The sequence below is a fragment of the Lethenteron reissneri genome, chromosome 47 (genome assembly GCF_015708825.2).
Source record: "Lethenteron reissneri isolate LAM-NWPU_2019-01 chromosome 47, ASM1570882v1, whole genome shotgun sequence".
Lineage (NCBI taxonomy): Eukaryota > Metazoa > Chordata > Hyperoartia > Petromyzontiformes > Petromyzontidae > Lethenteron > Lethenteron reissneri.
In genome coordinates this window covers 6,508,089-6,528,097 of record NC_083825.1, presented here as the reverse complement: position 1 = coordinate 6,528,097, position 20,009 = coordinate 6,508,089, and the positions used below count along the sequence as shown (strand labels likewise).

Here is a 20,009-nt window from a genome sequence, read left to right as displayed (position 1 = left end):
GGTTCGTAGCGCAGCGCGCTCACCACATATACAGACAAAGTCTCCCCTGTATAGACTGTTGGGGCAAGTGCTGTTAGCGAGCACCTATGAAGGCCGGAACGGTACACGAGGTTGGTGAGTGGCCAGCACCACACCCGGCCGCCTTTGTCTCTCGTGATCGGTGAATCTCTGCTCTGGTGGCCCTCGACACAAGCTGGTTCTTACCGGCAGCTTTTTTCCATTTGGTTACCGTTTATGACAAAACCACCCTTCCGATTTTTAACAACCGTAATACGTACATACACACACACCTACTACATGCATGCGTATGTACCTATACACATTCACAATGCGTTCACGCGTGCGTAAATGTACAACACTGGGCATCACCTAGGTCGACTCAGCCTCAAATGAGTACCCGGTACGAGGTGCAAAGATTGCCAGTGGGGAGACAAAGGCGGTCGGGCGGGATGCTGGCCACCCACTCCCTCATGTGCCGTGCCGGCCTTCATAGATGCTCGCTAACAGCACTTCTATTTAGGCGAAATGGGGATCTTTGTCTTTATATATATACGCACACACATACATGCAAAAGACAAAGACCCACATACATACACTTGCACGTGCACGTACATATCTACACAACACACACACGTACTGGCGAAGAAATTAACATATGACGACAAAGATGCCCCGTATAGCGTTAACAGACTGTTGGGGCAAGTGCTGTAAGTAAGCACCTATGAAGGCCGAGGCGGTGTGTGGGCCAACACCCCGCCCGACCGCCTTTGTCTCCCCAGTGGCAACGTTTGCACCTAGTACCGGGTCCTCATTTGAGGCTGAGTCGACCTAGGGGATGCCCAGGACCGGTTCAGATATTCGTCACCGATGTTGGCCGTAAGCGGGAATCGAACTCCGGTAGCCGTGTTCGTAGCGCAGCGCTAACCGCTGCACCACCGCTCCCCACGACACACATACACACAGCAACACGTACACGTACATACACACAGCAACACACGCACACACACCGTGCCAGCACTCCTACCCAGGGTCTTCACACTTGGCCAGGCCGCCGGTTTGTGAGCACCCAACCGGGTACCCGGTCTTTTTTTTTCTGCGTGTGAGCGACAAAATGAAAGGATGTGCAGTTTCCGAATCTAATCAATGCGTCTCGCTGGAGTGTTTTGCTTTTAATTAGCAGTTTAATCCGCCTGCAGCGGGCATGCCCTCATACCCACTGCGCCCCATCACCACACCCTGCTGCCTGCCACGAGGCACAGCCACTGCTGTGGGTGTCCGGACACGATCATCGTCGTTTTTTTGGTACGACTCAGAGACACACTCACAGCATGTTGAGATTTAGCTCGAGAGAGACCCACACGATGTTGTGTTTTGATTGAGCTAACAGAGACTGGCAACTTTGTTAGATTTTGTTCAGAGAGGTCCACGGCATGTTTAGATGTAGTTAAGAGAGATAGACTCGTAGCATTTTTTTATTCAGTCGAGAAAAACAGACCCACAACATGTTTAGATTTCGTTAAGAGAGAGAGACTCTCCGCATTTTTTTATTTATTCAAGAAAAACAGACCCACAACATGTTTAGATTTCGTTAAAAGATAGAGTGACTCTCAGCATTTTCTTTTATTTAGTCAAGAAAAACAGACCCACAACATGTTTAGATATCGTTAAGAGAGACAGACTCACAGCATTGTTAGATTTGACTCAGAGAAACCCACAACGTTTTGGGATTTAGCTGAATAGAGAATCGCAAACATTGTTTTTGATTTAGCTAAGAGCCACCACATCATTTGTAGATGTAGCCAAGGGAGACCCACGCCACGTTAAGATGTGGCTAAGAGACGACCCACACATTTGCGGACAAAAGCCTCGTATTTTTAAATCCTTTATATTAAGTTCACTTGCTTGCTTGCTTGCGTGCTTGCGTGCTTGCTTGCTTGCTTACGACCGTGCAAATCTTTCGGTCGTTTTTTAACCCACTTCCCGTGATCCAATCGAGCTGACATTTTCCACACAGTCTCGTTGTGCGTGACAATAAATTTTCGTGAAATTTTTTTTTCAAAAACTTTACACTTTTAAGGGAATTTTTTAAAAATATTTAATTACCAATTGCTTAATGGTGGCAGACAATCATCTGACCCATAGGTGGCAGCCATCTCAAGCCACGCATATAAAGGATTTATAGTGAAAAACTTTGTTTTTACGGGTTAATTTTTTTCGAGTTGCGATCGTTCGCCCCTCATCAACGAGACGACGTAAATGCTGATGACGCTGATGATGACGGAATTTGCAAACCCACCGCTGCGCTCAGAGCAACAGCAGCAACCAGGAGTTGTGGACAACTCTACGAGGTCGTACCGAGTGTTTAGTCGGCATGATGTCCGACGTTTTGCTCCGCGTGCTGGGGGAGGAGGGTTAATTCTGCCTGTCATCTCCTTGTTACCCACTGCGAGCCATTCGCTTATACTGTGACGTATTTATGTCCCACGTGTATAGGGATACTAGCTGTACTACCCGGCTTCGCCCGGGACTTGTATCTACCACGGCCGGCCGCCTTTGTCTCCCCAGTGGCGATGTTAATACGCTACAGCAGTTACTCGTTTGAGGCAGAGTCGACCTAGGGGAGGTTCAAATAATCGTCACCGGTGGTGGCCGTGAGCGGGAATCGAACTGGGATCGCCGGGTTGGTAGCGCAGCGTAGCGTTAAGCACTACACCCACCGCTCCTCACACACCACACACGCACAGACACACACACAGACACACACACAGACACACGCAGACACACACAGACAGACAGACACACACACACACATAGACACACAGACAGCACGCTAAGCACTACACTACCGCTCCCCACACACCACACACGCACACACACAGACACACACACAGACACACACACAGACACAGACAGCACGCTAAGCACTACACTACCGTTCCCCCTACACAACACACGCGCGCGCGTCCATAGGTACACATACACGCGCTTGCTGCAGACACACACGACTTTCAGGGTGCGTAAGGCAGTAAACGACTGAAATAATATAGCGGCAATGCTGTGCGAGGAACGCCTTAGACCAGCAACACATTTGTGTAATGCGAGCGTAAACACACAAACACATACAAACACATACACAACAACAACAACAACAACAACCGCCATTCGCCACTAAGTGGCGGTGACGTCACCACGATGCTTGTGCCAGGCCAAGTGCACCTTGAGGCCACGTGAAGTGTCGAAAGCCCGCTGGCAGGAGGTCACGGGGCAGACCCAGGTGCCACTGGTCGACTGACCGAGATGACCGAGATGACTGGCTGATGCACCACCTGTGCCCCCTACTGTGCCAACTTGCTGTGCTTTAGCCACCCGGCGCTCCGCTCGTTGTTGTGAGCGTCGCTCCTCCGCCCTCCGTTGTTGTTGGAGGGCGACTGCCTCCAACTGCCCAGTAGCGTCCTTCACGAGCCTCCTCCACTGAGGCCGATCTTGACACCGCTGGTACCAGTCATCGGCAAGTCCACTCAGCTCCACGTCCTCCTGTACCACATCACTCCATCTCTTCTCCAGCCCGTGCCGCGCCCGTCTAGCCCCCTCGATCCGGCCGAACAAAAGCTGTTTAGGCATGCGGTGGCTGGGCATGCGGGCTACATGACCCAGCCAACGCAGCCTTGCCTGCCGGAGGAGCTCACTGATGGGACTTTGCCCAGATCTTTCAAGGATTTGTGAGCTCCTCACACAATCCAGCCTGGTTAAACCCAGGATGGATCGTAGGCAGGCCAGCCTAAATGTTTCCAACCGGCGAAGATGCTCCACCAGGGGGGTCCACGTCTCGCAAGCGTAGAGAAGGGAGGGAATGACCGTGGCCGAGAAGACCTGAAGCTTCGTGCGGAGCGACAGACCAGGTAGCTTCCACACAGCGTTACGCAACCGATGAAAAGATATTGCCGCTCGACTGATTCGGAGTGAGACCTCTGCTGATAGACTGGAGCCGGTCATAAGCATACTGCCCAGGTATGGGAAACTCTCCACTCTCTCCACAACTGCCCCATCACCAATTGGGAGTTGTGGGGGTGGAGTGTCCGATGGTACAAAATACCCAGGCAGGTGCTTGGTTTTGGTGGGGCTGATGGTAAGGCCCCACCTCTTAGTGGCACGCTCCAGTCTCAGCAACAGCGCCTCCAACTCCTCTTCTGAATGAGCAGCTATTACCAAATCATCGGCATACATAACGTGGTTGACCAATAGGGAGCCATCCCTTGATCGCACCCGGGCGTCGATCAGCCTCCCATTATATCTGTACCAAACGGAAATTCCCCCGGTACAGCTATTGAAGGCTTCACGAACTACGCGGTCAAAATAGATGTTAAATAATGTGGGAGCCAGAGGACATCCCTGTCGCACCCCAAGGTGTACAGGGAAAGGCTCCGACTCCCGGCCACGTAGTTTTACCCGGGCCCGCTCACCATCATGAAGGTCCTTAATGATCGTGAGCAGAGGGTCAGGGACTCCGAAAGCACGAAGAACAACCCAGAGTCCAGTCCTACTGATGGTATCATAGGCCTTGACCAGGTCAATAAAGCAGAGATGTAGGTCTTTTTGGAATTCCCTACACCTCTGCTGTAGCAGACGGACAGAAAATATGGCATCTGTGCAGGACCGCCCTTTCCTGAAACCGCATTGGGGCTCCGCAAGCCCCTCCTCAGCGTGCCTAGCAAGGCGATGTTGAATAATCCTTGCCAGGACCTTACCCGGCACACTGAGGAGTGAGATGCCCCTGTAGTTGTTACAGTCTGTGCGGTCCCCCTTCTTAAAGAGGGGGACCACCAGGGCATCCTTCCAGTCCTGCGGAACCCGTCCAGTGGTCCAGACTGTTGTTATGATGTCATATAGGGCAGTCTGTGCACAAACGCCACCCTCCCTCAGCATTTCGCTTGGGAGATCATCTCTGCCCGGTGCCTTCCCTGGTCTCAGACTCCGGATCGCCCTCAGTACTTCCTCAACAGCTGGAACCTCAGCCAGCCACTCACAGGGGGTGACCTCTTCCAATATTTGAGGCACCGCAGCCTCAGCAGGGTTATCCCCACTTTGTGCCATGATGTTTTCCTGGCTGAGAGAATTTCCCTCCCCCAGGACCTCACAGAAATGCTCAGAAAATCTGCAAACCTGTTCCTGGGGGTCGGAGATTGGATCACCGTTTTTTCCTCTAATGATGGTAATAGGTGTGGCGCTGCAGGTTACTTTTTTGATGGAGTTAAATAGTGATTTGTGATCACGGGCCACTGAGGCAGACTCCATCTCCTCAGCAACCCGCGACCACCACCCATCCTTACAACGCCTTACGGCTCTCCGAACTTCCGAGCGAAGGCTGCGGTAAACCTCCTCATTCTCTGACGTGGGATGCTGTAGGCGATGAGAGTGGGCCTGTCGCTTTTTCTCAATTAACCTGAACACCTCCTCGGTCAGCCAGGGTTTCTGGGGAGGTCTGGACCGCGTACCCAAAGCAGCCATTGCAGCTGCATGAGTCACAGTCTTAAACCTCGCCCATTTACCCTCGACATCAGGTGGAGTGGGGGACGATGCCAACCCCAGCTGCAAGCGATGATGAAATTCTCGCTTGCAACTTTCATCAGCTAACTGAGACCAGGCCACTTTTGGTTGGAATGGGATCCTGGGTGTACACCCACCACCGGAGTGGAAGAAAGGCAGGCGCATCTTACAGATGACTAGTCGATGGTCAGAGGACAGATCAGCTCCACGGTAGGTCCTGGTGTCAAGGACATGGGTTCGCATCCGCTGGTCCGTCACTATGTAGTCCAGCAGATGTTCTTGCTTGGACCCGGCATGTATCCATGATGTTGTGTGGATGCGCCGATGCCGGAAGAGCGTGTTGGTAATTACAAGCCCATGGGCTGCACAAAAATCTAGCAGCCTCCTACCGTTATTATTGAGCTGATCTGGCCCATGCCTTCCAATCACTCCAGACCAGGTGTCAGCATCATGACCAACTCGGGCATTGAAGTCACCCAACAAGATGACTCTGTCCCGAGTGGCCACTTTAGCCAGCACCTGTGACAGGAGGTCATAGAAAGCGTCTGACTCATCGGCTTTGCTTGCATCCCTCCACGGATGTTCGTCTTCGGTGGGGGCATAAGTAACCACGACCACCACTCCTCGCCTCTGGTTGATGGGAAGGCGAGCCCAAAGTATCCTGGGGCTTACAGCTTCCCACACCTCACCGCCACGCTCCCACGCCCCCTTCATTCTTTTGTTCAGAAGAAGAGCCACACCCTGTTGTTTGGCAGTCTCCTGCCCCGAGTAGAGGACTGTCCACCCCTCATGGTGGCAGGAGCCAGAACCGGTCCACCGGACCTCCTGAATGCCACAGAGATCCAGGCGGTACCGGTCCAGCTCCCGACAGAGGAGTGGCAGCCTCTCCTCCGCAGTGAGCGTTCGAACATTCCACGTGGCCATCCGCAATGGTTTTTTGTTGTTTCTGGAGGAGCCCCGAGGGTGAAAATTCAATCTCCTGGCTCCGCCAAATGGGGTTTGGCCAGGAGACGTCATAAAAGCCTGACCCCCCGGGGCCTCCGGCACAAGCTTATTTGTTACAGGTTTATGTTTAATTCGTGGTTTAGTGGTAATGAATTGAAGGTGGAGGGGTTACCAGCCCCTCACACCCGTCCAGAGCCCCCGTTTAGCCACTGTGGTGGCCACAGACGCCATGAGGGGAGAGGCCAATGGGCATTGGCCCTCCCCCCACAGCAATGTCCACGACAGTGTTGCCCGTCCGGCACCGCGAGGAGGTAGGAGGTTGTTTTGCCGGACAAACACATACACACACATACATACACATACACACAAACACATACACACAGACATACACATACACACAAACACACACATACATGCACACAAACACATACACAATACACACACACATACATGCAGACACAGACAGACACATAACACACATACATACACACACATACACACACATACATAGACACACACATACATACACACACATACATACACACAAACACATGCACACACGTACATACACACATACATAGAGACACGCAGACATACACATAAAGACATAAAAAAAACCCACATACATACACACACATACACACAAACACATACATACACATACATACACACATACATAGAGACACACAGACATACACATAAACACAAACACACATACACATGACCCGGCTTCGCCCGGGACTTGGATCCACGATGCCCCGCCGCCTTTGTCTCCCCAGTGACGATGTTCACACACGACAGCAGTTACGCTTTTGAGGCTGAGTGGACCTAGGGGAGGGCCACGTCCGTTTCAAATAATCGTCAGCGGTGGTGGGCGTGAGTTGGAATCGAACTGGGGTCGCTCAAGCAGCTTAATGACTGTTTGTACAAAGAACATATAAAGAATCGATTATAATAACCAGGCAAGAGTCCACATTATAGACTGCCAGTACACGCACTCAGCTTCATAAGCAGGCTAGAGTGTACATGATAGAGTGGCAGTACGCTCACCGAGCTTAATAAGCAGGCTACAGTGTACATGATAGACTGGCAGTACGCTCACCCAGCTTAATGAGTATTTGTACAGTGAACATTAAAGTAATCGATTGTTGGCGCGTTGGGTTTAAAAGTAATATTAATAGCACACATTGTGGTGGGGGTGTAGTGAAGAGTAGGAAAAACTTTGATGAATTTACCTCAGAGTGGCGTGGTGGGTGTCGAGGCCTAGTAGCGTGCAAAGCCTGCGGCCTCGCCTAAAATTGTCGGCTTGGAAGAGGCAGGGTACGGGTGGCGTTCCTTCCCCCCCCCCCCCCCCCCCCTAGCGCTCCAACAATACTGTGTAATGGCTATTATTTAATTAAATACGGAGCTTATGAAAGTGGCGAAGGCGTGGCTAGCCGTTGGCAGGGGCAACCGCCGTCCAATGAAACTGCAGCCCTTGGCGAAGGCGTGGCTAGCCGTTGCCAGGTCCAATGAAAGCGGCGAAGGCGTGGCTAGCCGTTGCCAGGGGCAACCGCCGTCCAATGAAAGTGCGTATGGGCCAAAGTCCACACACACACACACAGACAGACAGACATGAACGATTTTATATATATAGATATGCCTCTGCATGCGTGCCATATGCCAGGCGTGTTCCCATTTAGTGTTGTGATATTTCGCGATACGATATGACTGTTCACGATATAACGATTATCGCGATAACTTTGTCATCGCATTACACAATGTGTTCTTCGTGTTTTTGTGCTTCTTATTGTTTTTCTTTTCAGTTCACGCCAACACAACTCTGCGACCGAGTAAGTCTGTTTAACCAGCCCGTGTTCTAACCCCACGATCTAACAACGTGCACAGCGTGTCGTTAATACATCCAGCGGGCGATTTTTAAATAAACAATTACGTGCTGCTAAAAACAAACAATTACGTGCTGTGGAGAAGGGACATTGCCCGAAACGTCGTGTTGAGTTTTATTTTTTTTACGGCATACGTCATGATGATTGTTAGAACTTTAAACACGGTTAGTGTGGAACGTGACCATTGCTCTTTCATTTAAAATGTCAGAGCATTTAATAATTGACACGATCTAATTGAACAAATACATTTCGATTTAAAGCTTTCGTGACTGCAGGGATTAATCTTCTTGGTTCTTTCGGTAAAGTCACGTAGAAGGGAAGTAATAAAATAATAAAAATAAAACATAATAAAATAATAAATATTATATTATTTTATTATATTATTATATTATTTTATTATGTTTTATTATTTTATTACTTCCCTTCTACGTGACTTTACCGAAAGAACCAAGAAGATAAACAAATATAGTACACGTGTAATAGAGCTCCAGATAACATATTCCCATCCAGCGGTGGTCTGAGCTGGGACGATAAATCGACGAGAATTAACTCGACCCTTTTGTAAAAATAAATGACGTCACCAAACCTCCCGTCCAGCGGCACACGCGGTCAGAGGTATGCACATCGTATTTCCTCAGCCAATTAGTCCAGAGATTGACTATGGCCTTCAAAAAAACATGACGTATATATAAACTCAAATCGTGTATTATTTAAGCAAATAAAATTAGTTATTTCTATTGGCGTATTTTTGTTCGGTAATCGACTGGCACCCATGGCGTTCAGGTAGGGCCGCGTCGCGTAACAGGGAGTGGTCGATGGCTGTGCAAAGCAGCGGCAGTATCGTAGCCGATTAGGTTTATCCGAGGCGCGATTATTGCCAATTAAAAACTTTTCCCCAATATACCCCGCCACGCGCCGGCTTGCAAAAGTCGGCGTCGGTAATTTTGGCGAGCTCCTTTAGGGAGTTTATTTTTGAACAAGTTTGACTTAAAACTTTCGTGACTTCAGGAATTCATATTCTCCGTTCTTTCGGTAAAGTCACGTAGATAGAAAAATAAAAATAATAAAATAAACACGTGGTTTTTTTGCTTTCATTATTTTCAACTCATTTTAATTTTATTTCATTACTTTTATTTTCTATCTACGTAACTTTACCGAAAGAACCAAGAATATTTTGAACGAATTTAAGAATTGTCATTGGCGATTTTTTCGAGTTCTGTGATCAGTTGGGCGTTCATCCTGGACTCGCGTTTCAGTTCCGAGGTCCCCTGCCTCAATCTCCTGGCGCGGCAGTGGAAACAACCACAGCCGGCGGTGGGGGTGGGGTAACCAGTGGGTTTATTCCCACGTCTTCCAAGACAATATTTCTTGGCCATTGTCATAGCGGGTAAGGCCACAAAAAATAGACGAGCTTTCATATCGTAAGCAGAAGCCCTTTCCGGCAGCAGTGGCGTGAGCAAGGATGTACGATGCTGTTGTAGCTGTACACGTATTCTGCCGTACGGCTAGTAGACCACGTGCGAAAAAGTAGGAATATCAATAGGGAGCAAACTCGTCAACTACTTAATAAAGGTTTTTTGGGGTTATATCGCGTAAATATGGATGATCTTGGTCCCGAAAACATACTACGTGTTAAACGGACTAAAAAACTCCACGGGCAGGATAATTTTCTTCAAACCAGAAAATTGGAGAAACTCCGAATTAAGCGGATGAAGCTGTTGTCTGAAATGGCGTTCCTCAAATATGGATAATGGTCGCGAAATCCTACTACGTGTTAAATCGTCAACTACATGCTGCATCGCTTTGAGGTACAACTGGGACGATACATCGACTACTTTTTGTGTTTAACAAACAATAAGTATAAACCGTAAAAACAAAGTTTTTCACTCTAAATCCTTTATATGCGTGGCGGCTAGAGTCCTCTCGTCCTCTGGCTTGAGATGGCTGCCACCTATGGGTCAGATGATTGTCTGCAGTATTAAACAATTGGTAATTAAATATTTAATTTGTTTTCCCTAAACAGTGTAAAATTTTGGAAAAAATTTTTCACGAACATTAATTGTCTCGCACAACGAGTCTGTGTGCAAAATGTCAGCTCGATTGGATCACGGGAAGTGGGTTAAAAAACGACCGAAAGATTTGCACGGTCGTAAGCAAGCAAGCAAGCACGCAAGCACGCAAGCAAGCGAACTTAATATAAAGGATTTAAAAAACAACTAAACACGTTCGGCAAGAACTTTTTCTCTCTCGCGTGGTTGGTTACCTGGACGCTTCCCACGAATTGACGAGCATTGTGCTGATGACGTCGGCAAGCGACAACCATCACCTCCCGTCCAGCGACACAAGCGGAACTCAGCTACGCGAATTGTAAGCGCAAATTCCTCATCAAATTAGTCGAGTAATTGACTCCGGTTTTGAATTACAATATTTAAACATTCACTAACATCGTCTGTGCGCAGTGGCAGTATTGTAGTCGATGAGGTTTATCCGTAGCGCGATTATTGCTAATTGAAAACTTTTCTTAATACCCCTCTACGCCGGCTTGCAACACAGTCGGTGTCGGCAATTTTTGCGAGCTCTTTCGAGAGCTTTGCTTTGTAACAAATTAAAGACTTTAAAACGTACCCCTTGAGTTTTTTCTTTACGGTGATGGGGAGGTGGCGTTTGTGTGGTGTAATCGTTTTACATTGGACTTGTAATTGTCCGTAGTTTATTTCGCCTCGATCTCGCAGTACGTGGACACGTTTATTACATCACTGTCCGACTTCTCCACGTGTACGATTCTATTTACGTGAAATCAACAGGGAAGCCTCGCTACTGCAGACCCCACAGCCTTCATCTTTCGATTCTGCACCTTTCCTTTTAGACCACGCCCCTTCCTCTTTAGGCCACGCCTCCCGTCTGTTTAAGCCCCGCCCCTTCATCTTTAGGCCACGCCTCCCGTCTGTTTAAGCCCCGCCCCTTCCTCTTTAGGCCACGCCTCCCGTCTGTTTAAGCCCTGCCCCTTCATCTTTAGGACACGCCTCCCGTCTGTTTAAGCCCCGCCCCTTCATCTTTAGGCCACGCCTCCCGTCTGTTTAAGCCCTGCCCCTTGCTCTTTAGGCCACGCCTCCCATCTGTTTAAACCACGCCCCTTCCTCTTTAGACCACGCCTCCCGTCTGTTTAAACTCCGCCCCTTCCTCTTTAGGCCACTCCTCCCGTATGTTTAGGCCACGCCCCTTCCTCTTTAGGCCACGCCTCCCGTCTGTTTAAACCACGCCCCTTCCTATTTAGGCCACGCCTCCCGTATGTTTAGGCCACGCCCCTTCCTCTTTAGGCCACGCCTCCCGTCTGTTTAAGCCCCGCCCCTTCATCTTTAGGCCACGCTTCCCATCTATTTAAGCCCTGCCCTTTCATCTTTAGGCCACGCCTCCCGTCTGTTTAAGCCCCGCCCCTTCCTCTTTAGGCCACGCCTCCCGTTTGTTTAAGCCCCGCCCCTTCCTCTTTAGGCCACGCCTCCCTCTGTTCAAGCCCCGCCCCTTCCTCTTTAGGCCACGCCTCCCATCTGTTTAAGCCCCGCCCCTTCCTCTTTAGGCCACGCCTCCCGTCTGTTTAAGCCCCGCCCCTTCCTCTTTAGGCCACGCCTCCCGTCTGTTTAAGCCCCGCCATTAATTTCACAGACTCGGACGCAATGAACGGCATTGCTATGGGAATGCCTGGCGATTAAAATAACCCGTGGAATGCTCATAAGTGAAGCCAAGTCTGAGTTCATCTGTCACGACTTTTGAGTCGATGCTCCGACACGCCAGCAGCAATTAGGACTCTAACGGTACGGGGGAATTGAAACCGCGTGATGATGTAACGCGTTTGGGGTAGAGAAACAGGCTTAGCCGCATATAGAACGCAAAATCGCGCAAACCGAACCCGCATAAAGCGAGGGGCAATCTGTCTTTTACACAAAACCGCACAGACTTGCACAGAGACCAGCGACTAGCAATGTCCCGCACCTCCGATTAGCACCGGTGGGTACGTACGGTGCGAAAGAAGTTTAACGTACATACTACATACGACCCCCGACTTAGACTTACAAAGAGCCCAGCGCCCACCCCCAACGATTGACTACAAGCCACGTCTAACATCAGTGGTGAACCGCTCCTGCGCCTCCCCTAGGTCGACTCAGCCTAAAACGATTACCTTGCGCCTAGTGCAAACATCAGCACTGGGGAGATGAAGGCGGCTGGGTGTGGTGCTCGTCATATTACCTCCGGTCCTTAGATGTGCCACTAACAGCACTTGCCCCCCAACAGCCTCTGTGAGGCTATACGGGTGATCTTTGTCATTGTCTTTGCAAGTGTGTAAGCTTGTGTGTGTGTGGGGAGCGGTAGTGTAGCGGTTAGCACGCTACGCTACGAACCCGGCGACCCGAATTTGGTCACTGACACCAGTAACTAATATGTGAACCAGTCCTGGGCCTCCCCTAGGTCGACTCAGACTCAAATTAGTACGTGGTACGGTGTGTAAGCATCGCCATTGGGGAGACAAAGGCGACCGGGCGTGGTGTTGGTCACCCACCCCCTCGTGTGCCGTGCCGGCCTTCATAGGTGCTCGCGAACAGCACTTGCCCCAACAGTCTGTCGAGGCTATACGGGGGATCTTTGTCTTTTGTGCGTGTGAGTATAAGTGTGCATGTGTGAGTCTGTGGGTCTCGAGGTTCACTGGGAGGTCTCGGAAGCACCTGGCCACTCGAAATATCTTCAATCAAAACAAAAGTTTCACACTCGCTTCTTGCTCCCTCTTAGTGACGTCAATCTGCCGGTGACAAAGACAAAGATCCCTCGTGTGGAGTTCACAGACTTTTGGGGCAAGTGCTCGCCAACAGCACTTTGCCCCAAAAGTCTGTATCGAGGACAAGCACTCACTCACCCACTCACTCACTCACTGGGTCGTCCACTCACCCACTCGGGCATTCACTCACCCATTCACTCGCACACTCACCCACACGGTCATTCACTCACTGGGTCGTTCACTCACCCACTCAGTCACTCACCCACTCACAAACTCACCCACTCAGTCACTCACTCGCTCACAAACTCACCCCCTTCCTCACTGGGTCGTTCACTCACCCACTTAGTCACTCACTCTCTCACACACTCACTCACTCACTGAGTCGTTAACTCACCCACTCAGTCACTCACTCGCTCACAAACTCACCCACTCCTTTACTGGGTCGTTCACTCACCCACTCACAAACTCACCCACTCAGTCACTCACTCGCTCACACACTCACCCACTCCCTCACTGGGTCATTCACTCACCCACTCAGTCACTCATTCCCTCACTGGGTCGTCCACTCACCCAATCACTCACTCACTGGGTCGTTCACTCACCCACTTAGTCACTCACTCGCTCACACACTCACTCACTCACTCCCCTCGCTCGCTTACCCATTCATTCACGCGGTCACTCACCTTGCACGCGAGTTTGCAAACGCTGTTTGCAGTGACAACTACCGGCTGGCTTCCGTAGGTCTACTGCCAATTAAATACTTCCGAAGATCAAAGGCACGTGGGAAATGATTACTTAGCCCATCCTGACGTAGTTTGTGTTTTCGGCGGACCACTCATGACGTTTGACGGCTCGTCAATTATTGGGATGGGTTAGGTCACAACTCAAGTATCAAGGCTGCCTCCTCCCTGGGTCTCTGTTATCAAGGGGTTAAGTATTGATCAATTTGCCTTGTGTTAAAGAAAGTGGGTGAGTTGTTTGAGCGAGCGGGTGAGTGTGTCAGTGAGTGGGTGAGTGTGTCAATGAGTGGGTGATTGAGTGGTGAGTGAGCAAGTGGGAGAGTGGGCGGTCGAGTGGGGTGACTGAGCGGGTGGGTGAGTGAGTGACTAGTTAATCGAGTGAGTGTGTGAATGAGTGAGCAAGTGAAAGAGTGGAATGAGTGCGCTGGTGGGTGAGTGAGTGAGTGGGTGAGTGGTGGGTGAGTGAGTCAATGAGTAAGTGGGTGAGTGAGTGAGTGAGTTTGGTGAGCGAGTGGGTGGGTGTGTGAATGAGTGAGTGAGCGAGTGGGTGAGTGGGTGAGTGAGTCAATGAGTGAGTGAGTGAGTAAGTGAGCGAGTGAGTGGGCGAGTGAGTGAGTGAGCGAGTGGGTGAGTGGGTGGGTGTGTGAATGAGTGAGTGAGCAAGTGAGAGAGTGAGATGAGTAAGCTGGTGGGGGAGTGGCTCATTGAGTGAGCAGGTGATAGAGTGGGTGAATGAGTGGGATGAGTGAGCTGGTGGGTGAGTGAGTGAGCGAGTGGGTGAGTGATGGGTGAGTGAGTGGGTGAGTGAGTGAGCGAGTGGGTGAGTGAGTCAATGAGTGAGTGAGCGAGTGGGTGAGTGAGTCAATGAGTGAGTGGGTGAGTGAGTGAGTGAGCGAGTGGGTGAGCGAGTGAGTGAGTGGGTGAGTGAGTGAGCGAGCGGGTGAGTGAGTGAGCGAGCGAGTGGGTGAGTGAGTGAGCGAGTGGGTGAGTGAGTGAGCGAATGGGTGAGTGAGTGAGCGAGTGGGTGAGTGAGTGAGTGGGTGAACGAGTGGGATGAGTGAGCTGGTGGGTGATCGTGTGAGGAAGTAAGAGAGTGGGTGAACGAGTATGCGAGCGAGTGGGTGGATGCGTGAAAGAGTGTGTGATTGAGTGGTGAGTGACCTAGTGAGAGATTCAGGTGAGTGAGCGGCCGGATGAATTGAATGAACTAGTGGGTGTGATCGAGTGAACGAGCATAGGAACGAGCGAGTGAGCGACCGGGCGAGCAACAGAGTGGGTGAACGAGTGGTTGAGCGAGTTGGGTGAGTGGCTGCAAGTTGATGGCGTCATTAAAATTGGCATTCTCGTTTCTGAGAGGCCTACTGGATGTGGTGTACCGGGTGAGAAGCGTTTACATATACAACTGTCGCTGTCCCGGGAAGACCGGGCCTGCAATGGATAGAGTGATACCCCTGGACCCACGAATTGAATGACACATCTAACAGACGGGTACTGGTTCGGAACTTCCCATTAATCATTCGCCTAGGGGCAGCTTGTCCCCTGTGAAGGGGAGCACTCCGCTGGGATTTAAACCGAGCTCGGGGCCTGGGCTCTCGAACGTCGGACACCGTGGGGGGGGGGGGGGGTGAGCATCTGCGCAGTTGCACCGCCTGCGCACTCGATGGCTGTGGCCACTGGAGGAGGGTTGGGTGGCAGGAGTGAGGAGTGGGCCTGGAGCTGGAAGGGAGACGCGGCCACGATAATAGAGCCACGTGTTTTATTTAGCGTCTCCACTACACCTTTAAAAACTTCCTAACACAGTACAAACAACTCGACTTTCTCCCTCACTTCTCTTCCCCCCCCCCACCCACCCTCGTGGTGAACAGCTCTTGAAGACCTCACCCCATTCCCTTTACTCACACGACCCCCACTACCACCCATCACTCACCCAACTCTCTACCATTGTTAAGGGGGGGGGGTGAGTGTACTTTATTTTCGTGAGGGGTATGGGGAGGAGGAGGTAACGTCGTGGTGGTTACCGCGCTGCGCTACGAATCCCGGCCCAAACCGAGTTCGATCCCCGCTCACGGCCAACAACAGCGACGAACATTTGAAACGGTGGTCTCAAATGAGTACCTGGTGCCGTGTCGAAACTATACGGGATACAAAGGCGGCCGGGCGTGGTGCTGGCCACCCATCCTCTCGTGTGCCGTGCCGGTCTTTGGAGGTGCTCGCTAACGGCACTTGCCCCAACAGCTTGTTGAGGCCGTGCGGGGGATCTTTGTCTGTTTGATGAGACGATTCCGAAGCGCACTGCCCTACGAATCCGGAGACCTGGGGGCTCCATTCCCGGCTCGGCATCAGTTGGCGAATGATATTTGCACCGGTCCCGGTTTTCCCCTAGGTCGACTCGACCTTAAACGAGTATCTTGGTGCGGTGTGGCCCCGGGCTACAAACCGCTGACGCGCAGGGAAGAATGGACAAACGAATCAGTGGTCGAAGAGGAGCTTAAAGAGAACTTTCATCCAGCAGTGAATTAGCAAATAGCTGTAACGTATGTGTAGGTATAAGCACGTATATATATAGATAATATATTTGCCGCAGATGCTTAATTACATACACACAGAGCGAGAGAGAGCAAACATGGACAAACACACATGTTTTTGCAAACGCGACCATACGTAAATATTGACGGGCATATATTATAACAAGGATAAAGATCCCCCGTAAAGGCTTTAGCAGACTGTTGGGGCAAGTGCTGTGAGCCGGAACCGACGAAGGGGCGATGCACGAGGGGGTGGGTGGCCGCTTTTGTCTCCCGAGCGCTGACGTTTACCAACCCTGCATCAGGTTCTCATTTGAGGCTGAGTCGACCTCGGGGAGGCCCAGGACCGGGGGAACGGTTCAGATATATAGTCGACCTCGGATTCGCCGGGTTCGTAGCGCGGCGCGCTCACTCCACACACGTAGATCATAAACGTACATGTGCGCGATTGTATAACATCGCTTTACGAACATACACATACATACAAAGACGCTCGCGTATAGTTTTAACAGACTGTCGGGGCTGATAGGGGCACCTATGAAGCCCGGGACGTCACGCGAGGGGGTGGGTGGCCAGGATCACACCCGGCCGTCTTTGTCTTCCCCGTGGCGATGTTTGCACCGCGGCAGGTACTCATTCAAGACTGAATCAACCACGTGGAGGCTCAGCGCCGGTTCAGATGTTCGTGGGCCGTGAACGGAACTCAGTTCACCGGGTTCGTAGCGCAGCGTGCTAGCCACTACACTACCACTACACTACTATATAAACACAAAGATCCCCCGTGTAGCCTAACAGACTGTAGGGGCAAGTGCTGTTAGCGAGCACCTGTGAAGGCCGGAACGGTACACGAGGGGGTGGGTGGCCAACACCACGCCCGACCGCCTTTGTCTCCCCAGTGGCGATGTTTACACACCGCACACCAGGTACTCATTTCAGGCTGAGTCGACCTAGGGGAGGCCCAGGACCGGTTCAGATAATCGCCACTGGCGTTGGTCGTGAGCGGGAATCGAACCCGGGACGCCAGGTTCATAGCGCAGCGCGCTAACCGCTCCACTACCGCTCCCACACACATATACACAGACATGGCGAAGATTTGCTCCATTTCTCTCGCGTGCATCATTACGCACGCTTCCACGTGTTCACAGCTCTGATTTGAAGCTTTCGTTACTGCAGGAATCCATACTCTATGGTTCTTTCGGTAAAGTCACGTAGGTAGAAAATAAAATAATCACGACGTTTCGGGCGCAACACAAACGACCTGGGCTCCATTCTGATGGCGGACGCTTGTGTTGCGCCCGAAACATCGTGATTTATTTTATTTTCTACCTACGTGACTTTACCGAAAGAACCAAAAAGTATGTACAGCCCTGTTTAGAAATCCACTGCTGGATTAATGCTACCACACACAGTTCCGATTACGGGGGGCGGGGGAGTGGTTGGGGGTGGGGGATGTGTTTGACTATACTTCACTACGCCGGTCATTGCGGGTTGGTGCGTTATTTCAAGTCAGAATAGCCATAAGGATACACACAAATGTATTACAACGGTCGTGTTTAAGTACAAATACTTTTTATTTTAGGGTGAAATTAATATAAAATGAAAAGACTTTATTAGCTTGATAAATGTGAATGATCTTAAACAAGTTAGCGTTTTAAGGCGGTGACATCGAATCGTGTCTGCGCGAAGTCCATCGTAGAATGGCGAGAGATGGAGACGGCTTGGAGATGGCACTCATCCAGCAGTGGATTAATCATGGCTGACGATGGCGATGTTGTTGCCAGTCTGCGTTCGTGGGTGGAGTTTTTCTTTATCTGGCATTTCATCAAATAGACAAAAAATCCGCCTTGCAAATCTGATAATCGGCAGAGTCATGGAATTAGATGGCAATTTTGTAGACATTCGTTATCATTTGCAATTCAAATCAGTTTACATTTTTGTTTAGCCACTCTCTCGAGATGCACCTAAAATATATAAACTGGAATTTTCACGCCGAGTCAGACACGGCTCTGTGACGCTCGGTCCTCTGTCGATCAATAATCGCAACGCATCGGACTGCGTATCTTACATACCTGGTCACGTGTCGGTCATGTGTCGGTCATGTGTTGGTCATGGGTCGGCGCAGTGGTTAGCGCACTGCACTATGAACCCATCCGCTTGGGTTCGATATCTGAACCGATCCATCGTGCCGCCTACCGCCCAGGCCACCTTACCCCCAAGCCCCAACCGCATTGCACTGACCGCCGTGGTGAAGTATGGTCAAACAACTCACGTGACGAACACGGCGTGGGGCGGGGGGGGGGGCTGGGGCTTCATCCAGCGGTGGATTGACAAAGGGCTCGTAATCATCGTGTAAGCCACGGAGACCGGGCTTCAACTTCACGTGGGCTCTTCAGTAGGTCGCGACCTTTGGAGATCTCCGACTGATTAGACGGATGCTGCGATGACAAGAAGCGAACAAAGACAACGAAGCGAGACTCAAACACTGCACTGGTTTGCCCGGTTTGTTACTCTGAAGTGCCGTGGCTTCAGTGATCAAACAAGCGCTCTCGAGCCTTCGGTGAGAGCACGTGTGCGTGTGTGTGTGTGCCGTCTGTGCGGGGAGCGGTGGCGCAGTGGTTAGCGCGCTGCAATGCAAACACGGCGACAACGAGTTCGATTTCCGCTCACGGCCAACCAACACCAGTGACGACGATCTGAACCGGTCCTGAGCCTCCACTAGGTCGACTCAGCCTCAAAGTGACTACCTGGTGCGGTGTGTAAACATCGCTGCTGGAGAGACAAAGACGGCCGGGCCTGGTGCTGGCCACCCACCCCCCCCCCATTCACGTGCTGTGCCGGTCTTCATGGAGGTGCCCGCTAACAGCACTTGCCCCAACAGTCTGTTAAGGCTCCACGGGGGAGCTTTGTCGTCTGTATCCAGCTACTGCCGATGCTGGAGTGTTTGTCTTGACCATCCCTCGTGCAGCGTGCTGGCCTGGATAGGTGCTCGCTAAAAAGCGTTTTCCCCCACCACTGTTATCTGTCTTTATGATTATCAGTATAGGCTATAATATTAAATACATTATTTTGATTTTCTGTTTGCACATAGTCACTTTAAAATGTTTTCTTGTTCATGTTTTTTGTTTGTTGCAGTTGCACCCGATTCAAGAGCCGAATGGCTCAAAGGGCTATACTAAATAAATGAAACTGAAATTAAATTTAGCTGATTCTGCACGAGCACCATTTTACGTTCTATGAAGAAGGGTTATTGTTCGAAACGTCGCCTTGTATACATTCACACGTTCCGTTTAAGGCCACAGTGTTATTGGTGAATGTGTTGAGTTTTTCAAAATAATAATATTATTTAAGACGGCTGATCTTTGTGTTTGTCCTGTATCATCATCATCATCGTGTGTATGAATCTGTGTTCGCATGCTGTATACGTGTACAAGGGTAAGCGAGGTATGTTTATCCTGAATATTCTAGTTGAATACATTCCATTCCTTCATCGAAGAAGCGCAGGCTACAGTGGATTTACTCAGCGGTGCACAGTTCGGGTTGCACGGCCACGATCGCAACGACTTTGGCTGGTGTCTTTCCCGTCTCCGTGGGTCTCTTTTTGCAT

General features: G+C 50.6%; 2 non-coding genes across 2 annotated transcripts; both read left to right on the top strand.

The window, feature by feature from the left end:
- Nucleotides 1-9,195: 9,195 nt before the first annotated feature.
- LOC133354569 (U4 spliceosomal RNA) lies at nt 9,196-9,340 on the top strand. The gene has a single exon (XR_009756602.1). It is a non-coding gene; the product is annotated as a U4 spliceosomal RNA (small nuclear RNA).
- A 1,482-nt stretch (nt 9,341-10,822) lies between these two features.
- On the top strand, nt 10,823-10,963 carry LOC133354568 (U4 spliceosomal RNA). The gene has a single exon (XR_009756601.1). It is a non-coding gene; the product is annotated as a U4 spliceosomal RNA (small nuclear RNA).
- Nucleotides 10,964-20,009: the final 9,046 nt, after the last annotated feature.